This window comes from Pinus tabuliformis, chromosome 4_2, assembly GCF_031772625.1.
Source record: "Pinus tabuliformis cultivar Carrire ecotype Pingquan chromosome 4_2, CPIR1, whole genome shotgun sequence".
NCBI classification, from domain to species: Eukaryota; Viridiplantae; Streptophyta; class Pinopsida; order Pinales; family Pinaceae; genus Pinus; species Pinus tabuliformis.
Window position 1 is genome coordinate 1,034,648,135 of NC_142304.1, and position 14,692 is coordinate 1,034,662,826.

Sequence of the window (14,692 nt, forward strand, 5' to 3'; positions counted from 1 at the left end):
GAATATGAAAGGAAACATACTTTTCATATCCAAGACCAATTCTGTGTTTTTTATGGACAAGATCTTCCCAAGGTCTGATGATTGGCTTGGGAAGTGCAGACCAGGGTTGCAGGAATCGCCCCCCCCCCCGGAGGATCCAAACCCGGAACCGCGGATCGGAGCGAACCGTCCCGGAATCCAATTTGGAAGCGCGATTCGGAGGAGGAGGTGGCGCGGTTCCGGAATTTAAATGCGATTCCTGCCTTTTGGGTTGCGGCCACCCCGGAACCGCGGATCGGAGGGCGGTTCGGGCATGGGGTGGCGCCACGCTTCCGGCCCGGAACCGCACGCCACCCGCACGCCACCCAGGCGATTCCGGAAGCAACCGCGCGGCCTCCTTTTTTTTAATTTATTTTTTTTAAATTTGTTTTAATATGTGACTTAACTAGCATGAGGGGGTGGGTTAGGTTAGTTTAGGGTGAGTCTAGGGTGACTTTAGAAAAGAATAAAGCCCCCATTCTCTTCTCATTTTCTCACTTTGAGTTTATGAGAGTTGGAGAAGAGAAGAGAGGAGAGGAGAAGAGAAGAGAGGAAAGGAGAGGAGAAGAGAGGAGAGCTTGGAGGAGTGAAGAAGGAGGAGCTAGGAGAAGGAGGAGGAGCTAGGAGCAAGAGCTTGGAGGACTTCATCTACAAGAGCTAAAGAGGTAAGTTCAAACCCCAAACTCCCTTGTTTTTTTGAAAAAAAAATTGTATTTTTCTCCTCCCTCTCCTACTCTTTCCCATTGTTTCTACTTGCTCCTTTATTTACAGGTTGTCCACCACCTATATCCATATTCCAAGATGGTGTTCTTTTGGCTTCTATGTATCATTCCACTCTTGGTTTTAATGATGGCAAGGGTGAGGAATAGAGGGGAAGAGGAAGGGGATGAACTTGGTCCTAATAGTAGTGACCCAATGTATGATGAGGAGGAAGGGTTTGAAGAGGAAGGGGATGAACTTGAAGAGGACACTGAAGCACAAGATGGGAAAGGTACATCAAATCCCTTGTGGACCTTTGTGACCAAACTTGAAGGGGGAAAGGGTGGTGGATCTTACAAATGGATGTGCCCTCATGGTTGTCATGGAGGAAAACCATATACGGGTTCATATACCCGTCTGAGGAGGCATCTTTGTGGGGTGCTAGACAGTGATGAAAAAAAGGGTTCCGTGGGGGTAACCATTTGCCCAAACATTTCAAGTGAACAAAGACAAAAATACATCAAATTAGAGATGGCTGCACAAGGAAAAAACAAGAAACAAAAAACTCATTCTGAATCAAGTGCAACCTCTAAATTTGGTAGTTGCCCATCTCCTCATGGTACTTTTGCAACCTCTGGAGGTAGAAAAACAATAGGGGATTTCCTTAATGTTACTGGGAGGGATGATGTGGATGGAAAGATAGTCCGTTTTCTTTGTGCTTGCGGTGTACCATTCAATGTGCTTCGCTCTCCCTATTGGCATGACATGGTAAAGGCCATCAATGAAGCCCCAAAAGGATACAAGGCCCCCAACTATGAGAAAGCTAGAACAGTGTTATTAGAAAGAGAAAAAGCTAAGGTTCAAAGAGCTTTGACACGTTTTACACATGAGTGGGTGGATTATGGGGTATCCATTGTATCAGATGGGTGGACAAATATTAGAAACCAACATTTGATAAATGTTCTTGGTGTTTCTTCTAGTGGTGCAGTATTTATTGCATCTCATGACTCCTCCTCCATCAGTGCAACTGCACAAAACATTGCAGATCTCCTATTGAAATCAATCAAAGATGTTGGTCCGAATAATGTGATTCAAGTGATCACAGATAATGCAGCAAATTGTAAGTTAGCAGGAAAAATTATTGAGCGTACTCATCCACACATCTTTTGGTCTGGGTGCCTGGTTCACACATTGAACCTTTTGATGCATGATATTGTGAAACACAAAGATTGTGGGTGGATTGCTGAGGTTTACAGGAAAGGGAAGCAGCTCATTAAATTCATCACAGGGCATACAAGGGTAAACTACTTCTATGGCACTTACTCCAAGTTGCAATTGCTTAAAATTGCAAAGACAAGATTTGCTAGTTATTACCTCACCTTTAGGCGGCTAGTGAGGGTGAGACAAGCTTTAACTAATCTGGTGTGTGCTGAAACATGGGATGAAATTAACAATGACACAGATGGTGCTAATGAAGTCAAGGACATTGTTCTTGACAGTTACTTTTGGTCACAGGTTAAATATGTTTTGCAATTCACCAAACCAATTTATTACATGATCAAGTTTGCAGATTCAGATCGACCAGTAATTGGGGAGGTGTATGAGCAAATGGATAGCATGTTGGGGCAGATTAAAGACATTGTTGAGCCTAGAGATACCACCTTGTACAATTATATTCGTGAAGAGGTGGTAAAACGATGGGATAGCCTAAATGTTCCATTGCATGCATTAGCATATGTTTTGACACCTAAATACTATCATCCATCATGGCTTTCAAAACCAGCACCTGGGGGGGGAGTCAGGAGAAGACCACACCAAGATAAAGAGGTTCACGAAAAATATATGGCTGCATTGAGTAGATTAATCCCTGATGAGGAGGAGGCTGCATTGGTACGGAGACACGTGAGCAACTATACGAGCAGCACTGGTCCATTTTCGAGCATGCATGCAATTCAAGATCGAGAGAATTTTTCTGCTCTTGAGTGGTGGAACATGCATGGAGGGCCTACTCCACTTCTACAGAGTTTGGCATTGCGGGTGCTATCACAGGTGGTAAACACTTCTTCTGCAGAGAGGTGTTGGAGCTCTTATTCTTTCATCCACAATGTTAAAAGGAACAGGTTGAATTTAGACCGGGCAGAGAGCTTGGTTTATGTTCATTACAACTTGCGATTGTTGTCCCATTACTGTGAAGATGCAAAGTCTAATAAAGACTTGTTGACTTGGGACAAGAATCCAGAGGAGCCCAATTTGGAGGATGGAGTGTTGCGACTAGAGCAATTAGAGGATTCTCTTATCCAGGTATGTCCATTGTGGTATGAATTTTCCAATTTTCCCTTATAAAGAATTCATGTTTTTAATTTTTTTGTTAACTAGTGTTTTTTTTTTGCATGAATTTTTTGAGCGATTCTAGGATGATGACACGGGTGTTGATATGCCACCACCCCCACCCCCATCTGGTCCCTTGGTTTCTACTAGAGGAGGTTCTTCTTCATCAGTTCCAGTGCCACGACTTACACAGGGACCATCTTCTTCATTGCCACCACGTGGAGGCCCGCCATCACGTTCTATTCGTGGTGGAAGGAGGAGAGATTAGTAGATATATTCACAATCTACTTCTTTTTGTCATAGATTACTCATTAGACTTGTAGACTTGTGAATTTGAATTTTGAACCTTTTTGGCTTGGCGGTGACCAAGTGACATATTTTGTAAACATTATTATTTGAATTTTGGACATGACAAATGTTGACAGTTGCTCACTTGCTAGATAAATCATAATATGCTCTATGTTTTATGTTTTATAATATGCTTAAATGTTTTATGTTTTATAATATGCTTAAAAATTTGATGTATGTTTGTAATAGCTAGAATATAGATGATTGTTGTACATACTAGTAACTACAATGGAATCATGGATGCCATATCTATCTTGATTTATGCAAAAATATGCATGTTTTCATGTCTTCTACAATTAATTTGGTATTTGGGATGTTTGTTTTGAGTATAAATGCAAAAAAATATAAAAATATATATATATATAGCAGACGCTTCCGCGGACGCTTCGCTCCCTAGATTTTTGGAAAATGACGCTTCCGCGCTCCGTGCTTCCGCTTCGCTCCCGCTTCGTGCAACATTGGTGCAGACTGAACCTCTGCATCTTTCTGCACATTTGCTCTTGAAATGGGTACTGCATTTGCCATTTCTTGTTGCTGGTGGGAGTCTATATCAATGTTAAGAACAAAAATAGGTTCAAAATGTTGACTCCATTGTTGTAATTATTCTTACGGAAGCTAAGATTCAAGTTCCAAAAATTCTACCTTTTCCGTGTATGTTGTAGACAAGTTTGAATGTTGACAAGAGTGGTTTTGTTGATTTTGATTGTGTTGTCATTGGTGGACACGATTAGAGTTCCTAATAACTCCAATAATCCATGAATTTTTGTCATTATTCAAACAATTCAAGTCAATAAATGACCACAAATATAATTGTAAAGGAATATATCTAGCAATGCAATATTTTTAAAAATTAAATGTGCCTAATTATAGTCGGGAAATCCTTGAAGCTATACTGCTTTCTGGCTATTGGTAACATTCAACAAATTTTAAAATTACATCCAAGCTCCTATGTGAATAAACTATACCATCCACATCACTGTCATATACCTGGGTTCTGTTTTCTCTTCAATTTCTTCAAATTTCAACGAGAATTTTATGTCTAACAATCACAATCTCACTGTTAAAGCTAAAGAGCCAAACAACTTCAATGGTGAAAAAATGCGCGTTCAAAAGCACACAAAATATCTGAGAGCTTCGAGAGTATCTTTCTTCAGTCAATATTTTTGAAATGTTGTCACCTATCCAACATTACCGTGGGGCCCAAGCATATAGCTAAGTGTTGTTCGAATAAGCAGATAACAACCTGGAGGGCGTGCATAGGCCGCAAAGGAAGAAGTTGAAAAATCAAATTTTCCAAAGCAAGAGGAGAAGAAACATGACTTAATAAATCTGAGTGAGGCACCTATTTCTTCTAAAGATCAGGAAAACAAATTTGCATTAGTCGAAGAGCAGGAAAACAAATTTGCATTAGCCTTATTCATTGCTTCCTCAACCACATCGCCTGTCTCAAACAATTGGGAAACATTTTCAACTTCTGAGGGCCCTGAATCAAATGGGACGACTTCAAGCTTCAAGTTGTCAGCCTTTCGTGTATGCTTCAATATTCATTTTCTTTATCATCGATGGAGGTAGCAGGTCAGCCTTTCGTGTATGCTTAAGACCAAACCATAATTCTGCAATGGATGTGTATCATATGATATCTCTATCCACTTGATTTACATACCAATGTACCAATTTTGTCAAACCAATACTCCTCCTACCATTGAAACTAACAATCCAGATGCGAAGCAGAATAAGCTGTAATTGTTGACCATTGTCAAGGATTTTAGGACGATTAAACAATTACAACCAAACTTGCAATTAAATACAAAAAAAAATTAAAATGATGGGTGTTCCCATGTCCATCATTATGGAGAAATGGAAAAAGAGAAGCTTAAATTTGAGATGCAAGTGCCAACAACCATATGAGAACAATCATCAGCAACAACAGTGACATGTACAAATCTAGGCGTATGATTGAAGTGCATTGGATTGAAGAAATTCGTTGAACACCCTCGAGATCATAAACCCAAAATCAAAACTAGGGAATTTGAAATGCTCAGCAGTGTGTAACGTTATTTTACCAATCAAAATCAATAGGATGCTCTTTCCTCGATGTTCAAATGAACGAGGTCTCTAGGGCAAGCAAAGAAATGGAGAAACACTTGAGTACGAATTTTGCAGCGTTGGATCTAAAAGTTGGACTGCTTTGTGTTGTTTTTTTGTATATTATCCCAGTGAGAGGCCTTGTATAGGAACTGGAAGAGTTTGCATGATCTCCAGGAATTGGAAGAGTTTGCGGCTCTAAGAGCACAACAGGACAATGTTGTACATTCACATGAAACACATTGTTCTAGGGAAAGAAGCAGGACCACTTGGAAAATAATTGAGGAGTATTTGATGCCATTCGTGGAAAAAGAGAATTACAATATCTCAAGAACATGCAGGCTTCACCCCCAGAATGATATGTTGAGAGAGTAGGAGCTACACAAGGATCATCTACAAGTTAATGAATGGCAATGTGGCTTTTGTAGGAAAATATTTATTTCAGGGAAGTTGCTTAACCATTGGATTTCCCCGTATGCGCACCAACATTTAGGCAACAATATACCAACATTATAATTGTGGAGTATGGACCAGCGTGGAGTAAGGAGAGTGTAGGTCCAGGTGGCGCCACCACAGTGAAGGTCACAACACAATATTACAATATTAAAACCAGGAGTTGGGAGACGAATGTACACATACCATTCACCGCACCATTTTCTTCAAACCAACACTGCTCCAAGGCTACACCACAAACACGCTATGTAGGGATTTACTAATCTAATCCATTTCTCCATAGAAACCGTAGTCTATCTTTTTTTCTAGAGAAAATCTATCGATGGAGATGTTCAACATGCACTGTAAACCTCCTGACACTTCCGTTTCCCTTTTCTACGCTCTCATTTTCGCTTACAATCTCGAATGCAAACAACTATTTTTGGTAGGAAACTGACAAATAGTGTGACAAGTAGATATATAAATTTTGAAACGATCTGGTGCAGGTTTGCAACTTGACAATTAAGGAAGGCAGTGGGATAGTGTGCAACAAGAATAATAATGGTAGTTCTGACACACGGGAAGGGGAAGGAAGACATAACTAACATTTAGAGAGTCCAGAAAACAAGTGGCTCAAGTTAGAGCAGGCCAGAAATTCGACTGCAACTTTGATACCATGTTAAACACATACATGGCAGAGGAAATATGAAAGATAAACATTAGATTTATTTTCTTATTCACAATGATACATATTTATAATACATAGGAGTGACCCTTGGTTTCATATTCCAAGTGGTCCCTTGGACTCCCTCTGGCTGTTCAACTTCCACACCAACCCTTAGAGGATTAGGTGTCCAACACACTCACCCCAGAATCAACTGGCCATTCAACTTCCCGAGCTGAACCACACCACCATCAGAGATGTGCTTGATGACATATGTTCCTAACCAATGTGTTTTAATTTTTTTTGGGAACATCACGAATTTGCTGTCATATAATAATACAAGATCTCCTTCTCTGAATGTCTTCTTCTTGATATCCCTGTCATGCCAGGCTTTCTCCCTTGCTTTCTCTACTTGCTAATGGAACCTTGCTACGAACCTGCCTTCTTCTAGAGCTAGTATCTGAGACATTCTTTCCTTCATTATGTCAGGATCTGCCATATCTATGACAGTTGCAATTCTCAAACTTGGCACAATGTATTCCATAGGCATAACTGCCTCTTGTCCATAAACAAACCTAAACGGTGTCTGCCCTGTCAATTTCTTGCATGTTGCTCTATATGCCCACAACATTGCTGGAATTCTCAAATCTAATTCATCTCTGTTCACATTGCATACCATGGTCAATGCATTCTCTAGAATCTTATTGAAAGTTTCAACTGTTTCATTTTCCTAAGGATGATAAGGAGTGCTCTTCTGGTGATAAATGTAGAAAATCTGATGGTAGGTTAACCCGATAATGCAATATAAATCAAAGTAGAATACTATAACCTACTTCTACTATCAATTTTCGGAAGCTTAACGATCAAGCTGAACAATATAACCAAAAGAAGAAGCATCAATGGCACAATACACATGAAAATACTTTGGGGAAATCCTCAGCTAAAAACCCCACACTATTGTATTTTCATACATGGTGGAAATAAATAGGAATTATACAAAGCCTTAGCTCTCACAACTAGCCAGCTCTCAGTACAATCCTCACAGATGCTCACAGGAAATCTTGGCTTCTCTCCAACCTTCCTCTCTGCCCTCCAAGCTAAGTGGAAAACCAACCTTCAAAACTGCACAATCCTCAAGGATAAATCCTTGACTGCATGCATGAGTTTTCTCCATGAGAAACCACATGCAACTAATAGCACACTGTCCTTGAACATTTATGTCAACTGGGTCTTTATCAGAATAGACATGCATGAGTTTCTGATGAGGGAATCTTTAGTTAACTGGAGTAGCACTAGTTGAGTGCATTAATGCATCAACTGACTGTTAACTCACTATTAGTTCCTCAAACAGTTTGGAACTAATTTAACAAGGCTTAACTTAGTAAACTGAGTTAACTAATTACAACTCAAATATGACTCAATCTTATCTCCTTCATTTAAGGGATAACTCTTGCATGACTTCAGAAAGACTTCTAACTTGAATTTCTCCAACTAATTAATTTAAAATAAATTAATTAATTATTTCCAAGGAGCTGTTAAGACTAAATTCGATTTTAATTCACAATTTAATTCAAAGACAAATTAAATTGGAATATTCTTGTTGCCATATTTCAACACTCCCTCTCAACAAGAAAGGGATTATCTTCCACCCCAATCCTGTCTCTATGGAACTCGAATTTACACTTTGACAATGCCTTTGTCAAAATGTCAGCATCTTGCTCCTCTGTCAAAATATATTACAACAACATGATCCTCTCAACCTATGAAAAGCCATGGGCAACAAATCTTGCCTTAAGCTTCTCCACACTACCATCAGCAACTTGCTTTACCTTGTAAAGCCAACAGGAACTCACAACTGACTTGTTCTCCGGTCTCAGAACCACATCCCAAACACTGTTATGAACTATGGAGTCATACTCCTTTGCCATAACATCAACCCAAATCGGCTGCTGCACTGCTTCCTCAAAGGAAGATGGCTCGGTCTCAACACATTCCCCAACAAGGGCCATGTATCCAGTGTACCTCTCAGGTGACCTCCTCTGTTTGCACTGAGAAGATGGTGCTCCCACATTCTCTCTCGCATCCTCCAACAATCTGTCAGCTTCGCTTGTGCACTTCCGTCCATCTCTTTAAGACTATGCTTGAGTGGATGTCTCCACTCCTGGAACCTCTGCATGCAGCTACTCCGCATCAGTCTAAGGCTCCTCCTCCTTAGGAACCAACAGTTCCTCCACAGCCTGTAGTTGGAGCTCCCTCTCAAGGGAAACTCACATGGCCTTCTGCTCATCAAACTTGAGATCTCTACGAACCACTGTCCCCCGACTGGTAGGCAAGTACACGCGATAGTTGTGAGGTGTATCAATGTACCCCACAAATATCTCCAACTCTACTGTCGGCTCAAGCTTTTTCCATGCATCGTTTGTCACATGGCAATATACCGATGAGCCAAATATCCTGAAGTGACCCACATCTGGGCTCTTACCAGAGAAAGCTTCCTCTGGTTTCTTCATCCCAAGTATGCAGGCAAATAGACCATTGTGTTGCATGCCTCAGCCCACAAGTGAAGTGGTAGGCCTTGGTCATGTAGAATTTCCTGTGCTGCCCCTACAATAGTTCTATTCTTCCTCTCGGCCACCCCATTTTGTTGTGGGTTATGAGGTGCCGTCAACTCTTGTTTAATTCCTTCCTCTACACAGAAGTCCTTAAACTCTTGAGAGACATGTTCTCCACCATTGTTGCTTCTCAAGGCCTTGATCTTCTTCCCTGGTTCTTTCTCGACCAAAGCTTTGAGCTCACAAAACTTTGTGAAAGTTTGGTCCTTCTTTTGCATGAAATAAATCCAGCATTTATGAGAATAGTCATCAATGCAAATCACATAATACCTTTGCTTCACTGTGGATGCTGTCGAGAATGGTCCACACAAATCGGTATGAACTCACGCTAAGATAGCCTCTGCTCGACTGTCTCAATCATGAAAGTGTTGTGGCCACAACCACCACCCTATTAAAACCTGCTCTGGTAGAAAATTTGAATGGGTCCCCTAGAAGTTTGATCTTTCATTTCTCCGAATTATAACTCTCCGAATGATTTGGTTTTTATCCCAGGGATTTTAACCCTCTGCTGAGTCAAATATTCAATTCTTAATGGTTAAGACCCCCTTGAATAAGTCTCTGTGGCATGATTCATTTATAACCCAGTCTAGCCCTTCATTCATATCCTTCATCGGGACTTTTTCAGTCCTCATAAACCTTCATGGTGCTCTATGCCCACACATATAACCAACCCCCACTCTTTACTATGAGTGTATGTGGACTCAACCCACAAAACCTTCTATCGTGCCTTTATTTCTATTATAACACTTTTGTAATAGAAATACTTTGCAAGCATATGCAACTTACCCTTTCCGCGTTTTTTCAGTATTTATACATCTCTCGATCCATGGATCCATCGCATATCACTTTTCGCATTGACAAAGGCTAAAGGTCCACCTCCCATGAATAACTGCAATGCAATCAAGTCTCCGATCGCATCACATCTCGCAATCGGCGCTCTCAATCAGTATATAGGCCCAAGCTTCAAACATTTCGCGATATGGTGGACCCGTTGGGATCATTAACCGCAACATATATATTTTCGGGTCCGGCCTATCGCATATCACAATCGGCGGAACCCAAGGCCCATACATAAGGCACTCCATGATCTTGGGGACCCGCCAATATTATTAAGCGCAACATAATATGATTTTGGGTCCGCTTCCGCCATTGCAATATCGGAGTTCAGCATTTCAATAAGCCGGGTTCCTCTCCACTGAAACAATGTGATGCGATAGTGTTTCACGGACTCAATAGGGTATGGGTTCCCATCTATAATATTTCAAGTCCAGATTTCGGATTCGGTTCTGTGTTATGCGCCGATTTTCAATGTAAATCGGATTTATGCTTGCAGGACTTAATCAATGCATGAATTAAAAACCCAGGGCTGACCCGTTGTTAACACGACTTAAGAAATAAAAGGAAACACGCTAGATATATTAAAACTCAAAGATTTCAAAGGAAAACTGATATTCCTCTAATACACAACGTGATGCGATATGGCGGTCCCGCCGAGATTATTAAACGCCACACATGTTTTCGAGTCCGGCCAATCGCAAATCGCAATCGGTGGGACCAGGGGTGATGTTGCATGTGACTGCCCGCTGCGATGTGCGATTGCGACTTGATCGCATCACAACCTTGGCTGAACTAGGGGCCGATTCTTTCACACTTGTTCCTTTTGATTTTATAAAAGCTTTATTGAGGGCAAGATGTTTTTTTTTAAGGCATGTTTGTCATATTTCTCATAATCATAGCTAATATGAACTATTTCTGCAGGCGAGGACCAAGAGAAGAAAGGCGAGTTCGAGTGGACCCGATAACAGATAAATGTGATTTATATCAAGACGACACCTTTGCACCACCGATGTCAATATTGCAAAGACACACTCTGTAAGAAAGGGATATGAACCGCCATAGTGCATAATGGAGGCACACTCTATGTTTAGTGGAAGCACTCATGACAGCGCTGATCCATCAAGATGTCATTTCCTCGAGATACAGCGTAAAGCATGCCAAATGTGGGATGATGAGCACAATGTCTTCAGTTTCCTTCAGGAAATGATAGGGAATAACGTACGCTCCATACAGGTGCAGAGAGATGACATTCAATCACACTCTCTTAATCGACATCCTTTCATTTCCCCCAGAAACTAAAAATGCCCCAACAAATGTAGCCTCAAGGTGTCGGCAGTCGGACGGACCGTTCTACATCCGTATATTTAATTTGTATATTGAATAAGCCGGGAGATGGAGGGTCAGGGGGATACAGAGAGTCAATTTCTTCCTGCATAAGTATTACCTTCGAAGATGGAGTGAGGACTTTTTGTTGGGCAGAACAACTTTTGATTTATTGTGCTAATGAACAAGACTGTTTGGGTCAAGAATGAGCCTTTTCCAGATTTATTTTCCTCTTCTTTCATGTGTTTAGAATTAGGGTGTTGTTGTTGGCATAAATATAAATGTGTTTTGTTTTTTGCTGATTGATAATGATACAACTTATCATTAGTCTTGGTTATTTAAATGTAATTGTTTATCATGGTTAACTCATGAGCGGTCCCCGATTCGAAACTATATCAAACATCATTTGCAAGTTTATTTGTAGGAACAGGAATGTGCATTCTTGTATGAATAACTAGATTGCAATTAAAGATTTAATACAGCCTTGTCCATCTGTGAACCAATAATTGATTCATTTGGACTTGGAATCTATATATGATGTTTAATCTCTTTTTGTTATGCTCCTGCAGGATAGATTAGAATAGTTAGGATTAGCATAAGTAGCTAGAATTAGTGTAGATAGGATTTGATACATATAGGTTAGCTGTTGCTTTTGTTGATTTAATTGAAGTCTTCCTGCAAGAAGCAATCTTTCAACGCCTATAACAGTTTACGGGATCCTTTTAAACCTGTTGGAACTAACCATTCCAAACGAAAGCGAATCTAATTGGGGTTTGCAATAGGGTTAGTTCCCCTTGTTGGCATAGCGAACTTTCGCAGTGTCAACAAAATTGGCGCTAGAAGGAGGGCTTGAACTGCCGTCCAAGATTTTATGATTGCATATATAAATGTCACGCATGGATTCGAAAATATTAATGTATGGATCATAAATTTCGAAAAGATCATTTCGCTCATTTGGAAGTGCCTCATTTCGAAGAAGCAGAGATCCCTCTAAGTCCCGTGTTTGGGTCACCCAAAGAAGAGAGACTGTGGGACTATCCTATCACTCAGGAACAACTAGTCAGAGTACTTACTTAGGCTTATCCTCGTTCCCTCTCTCAGCTCCCCATATTTCACTCTTTACCTCCGACAACTAAAAGAAAGCCAAGGATCTATCCCATAAATGAAGAGACATCTGTAGCCCCTTCTCTTGAAGATATTGTGCTAGAGTCCTTGCAAAGTATCGACAACCCTTGGGAAGAACTTCTTGAGGATCCACTCTCTGAAGGTAATCTCTGGCCAGATTTGGGAAATCCTAATAAAGAATGCCTCGAAGAAACCTTCAACCAGAACCTCCCTACCCATAATATGGCTAACATTCCTCCTCCAGGTGGGAATCAGCTTCTACCAAGTGGGAATCAACCCCCACCTCCTTCGCGAGCACTCCCTCCCTGGCTCGCTCAGGATGCCATAGCGTTACCTCGGCAGCAACATGCCTTACCCAAGAATGCAGAAAGAGTATTGCCTAAATTTGACCTTGAGCGGGGAGACACTGCTGATAACCATATTCATTCTTTCTTCCTGGTTGTGCGCATGTTGGGGCTAGCCGATGAAGGTGTAGTATGTCACTTATTCCCTTTTACTCTCATTGGTGCGGCCTCCACATGGTACTTTAGCTTGAGAATAGGATCAATCACCTCATGGGGCGCTTTTCAAGAGGCCTTTTTAGACAAGTTTGGCAATGAAAAAACACCTACATCCTTAGTTTTAGAACTATCCCGTTTGAAAATGGAAGCCAAAGAAAACGTCAAGGATTTTAACATCCGGTTCAACAGAATCTCGGCTAACGCTAGACCTACTGAGGAGGTGCTCATAGAATTCTACATCACTGCTCTCCCTGTCCCTACTACGATGTGGGTCAAAAGGAGTAATGCACAAACCTTACAGGGTGCTATCAATGAAGCAGTAAAAGTCGAGAATGAAATGATCAGTCTCACAACATGTCATCATACAACCGAAGAAAAGAAATCCTCTCAATCATCCAAGAAGAATAATGGGAGTGATAACAAAGTGGCTGAGATCAAAGAAAAGGATACTACAGATGTGAACGGTTTTCATCGGATCATTGAGAAATTGACGAACACAGTCATCGATATGAAGAGGAACTCTGGAGAAAGTACAAATGGGAATGGAGGAGATTATAACCATAGAAAATCCTTCAAACCTTTCTATCATAAGAAGATAGAAGGTGGTCATGGCCAACTTGCACTGCCTGCTCCATCCAATGAAGGGATTTTAAATATGGAAGAGTTGGCTCTTATCGGATCGCTCCTTACCAAAGAAGAACCTATAGTGGAGCTAGAGCGAGATCAAGAAAATGAGGAAGAATACCAAATAGAAGAGCCCTTGGACGAAGAATCTCAAATGAATGTACTCTGGGATTTCTATACAAATGAGAATGATGACGACGAAGGAGATAGTACAGCAGAAATCCACACTAATGAAATCCACACACGAAGTAAAGGGCCACTTGCGGGCGTGATGAAGCTTGTAGACCAGCCAAAGAAAGATGTTCACCCTTTGAAGGCATCCGCTCCCAAATTTCCTGTTGAGAAGGGTAGACCTAATGGTGATTCCAAGAGTACTCCAATTGTGAACTGTCCACAGAAAGATAATACATCTCCAAATGCAATGAAGGCGACTCAAAATGGTAAAATCCCACCTAAGAATGGCATAACAAGTATGTTTACTCTGTGTTACCCTGTTTATAACATTGATTACAACATTGTGGATGATATTAAGAAATCTCGAGCTAATATCACATACTTTGATTTGTTAAAGTTAATGCAACAAAGAGATCTCCTCTTGAAAGCTACAAATGAACAAAATTGTAAATCTCCCACCAATTCGAGTAGCCAAACAAAGAAGTCGGCATCCAGACCTGTTAGTACCCCCTAGTACAGCCCAAACACCATCAGCCATGGAAGCCACTTTGTAAAAAATGAATTGAACCCCCTAAGATGTCAGTGCAACCATGATAGGAAGGAAATAAAAATCCATGACTCTACCTTTCCTTATCACATTTGAAACCTTCAACATGAATGTATACAATTGCTTGGTATATTTCGGTGCCTCGTCCACTGTTATGCCTTACGTTGTTGCTAAAAGACTGCATGCAATGCCCGAGAAAACTGGAACTCGAATTATGCAACTGGACAGAAAAAATGTGAAAGTAATTGGAGAATTGAAAGATGTGCTGATTCAGATGGCTGCCAAACCACAGTACACACAAGTCATTGACATAGTGGTAGTCGACATACCCGAGGCATATGGAATGCTGCTTAGTAGGGATTGTTCAACAAATCTG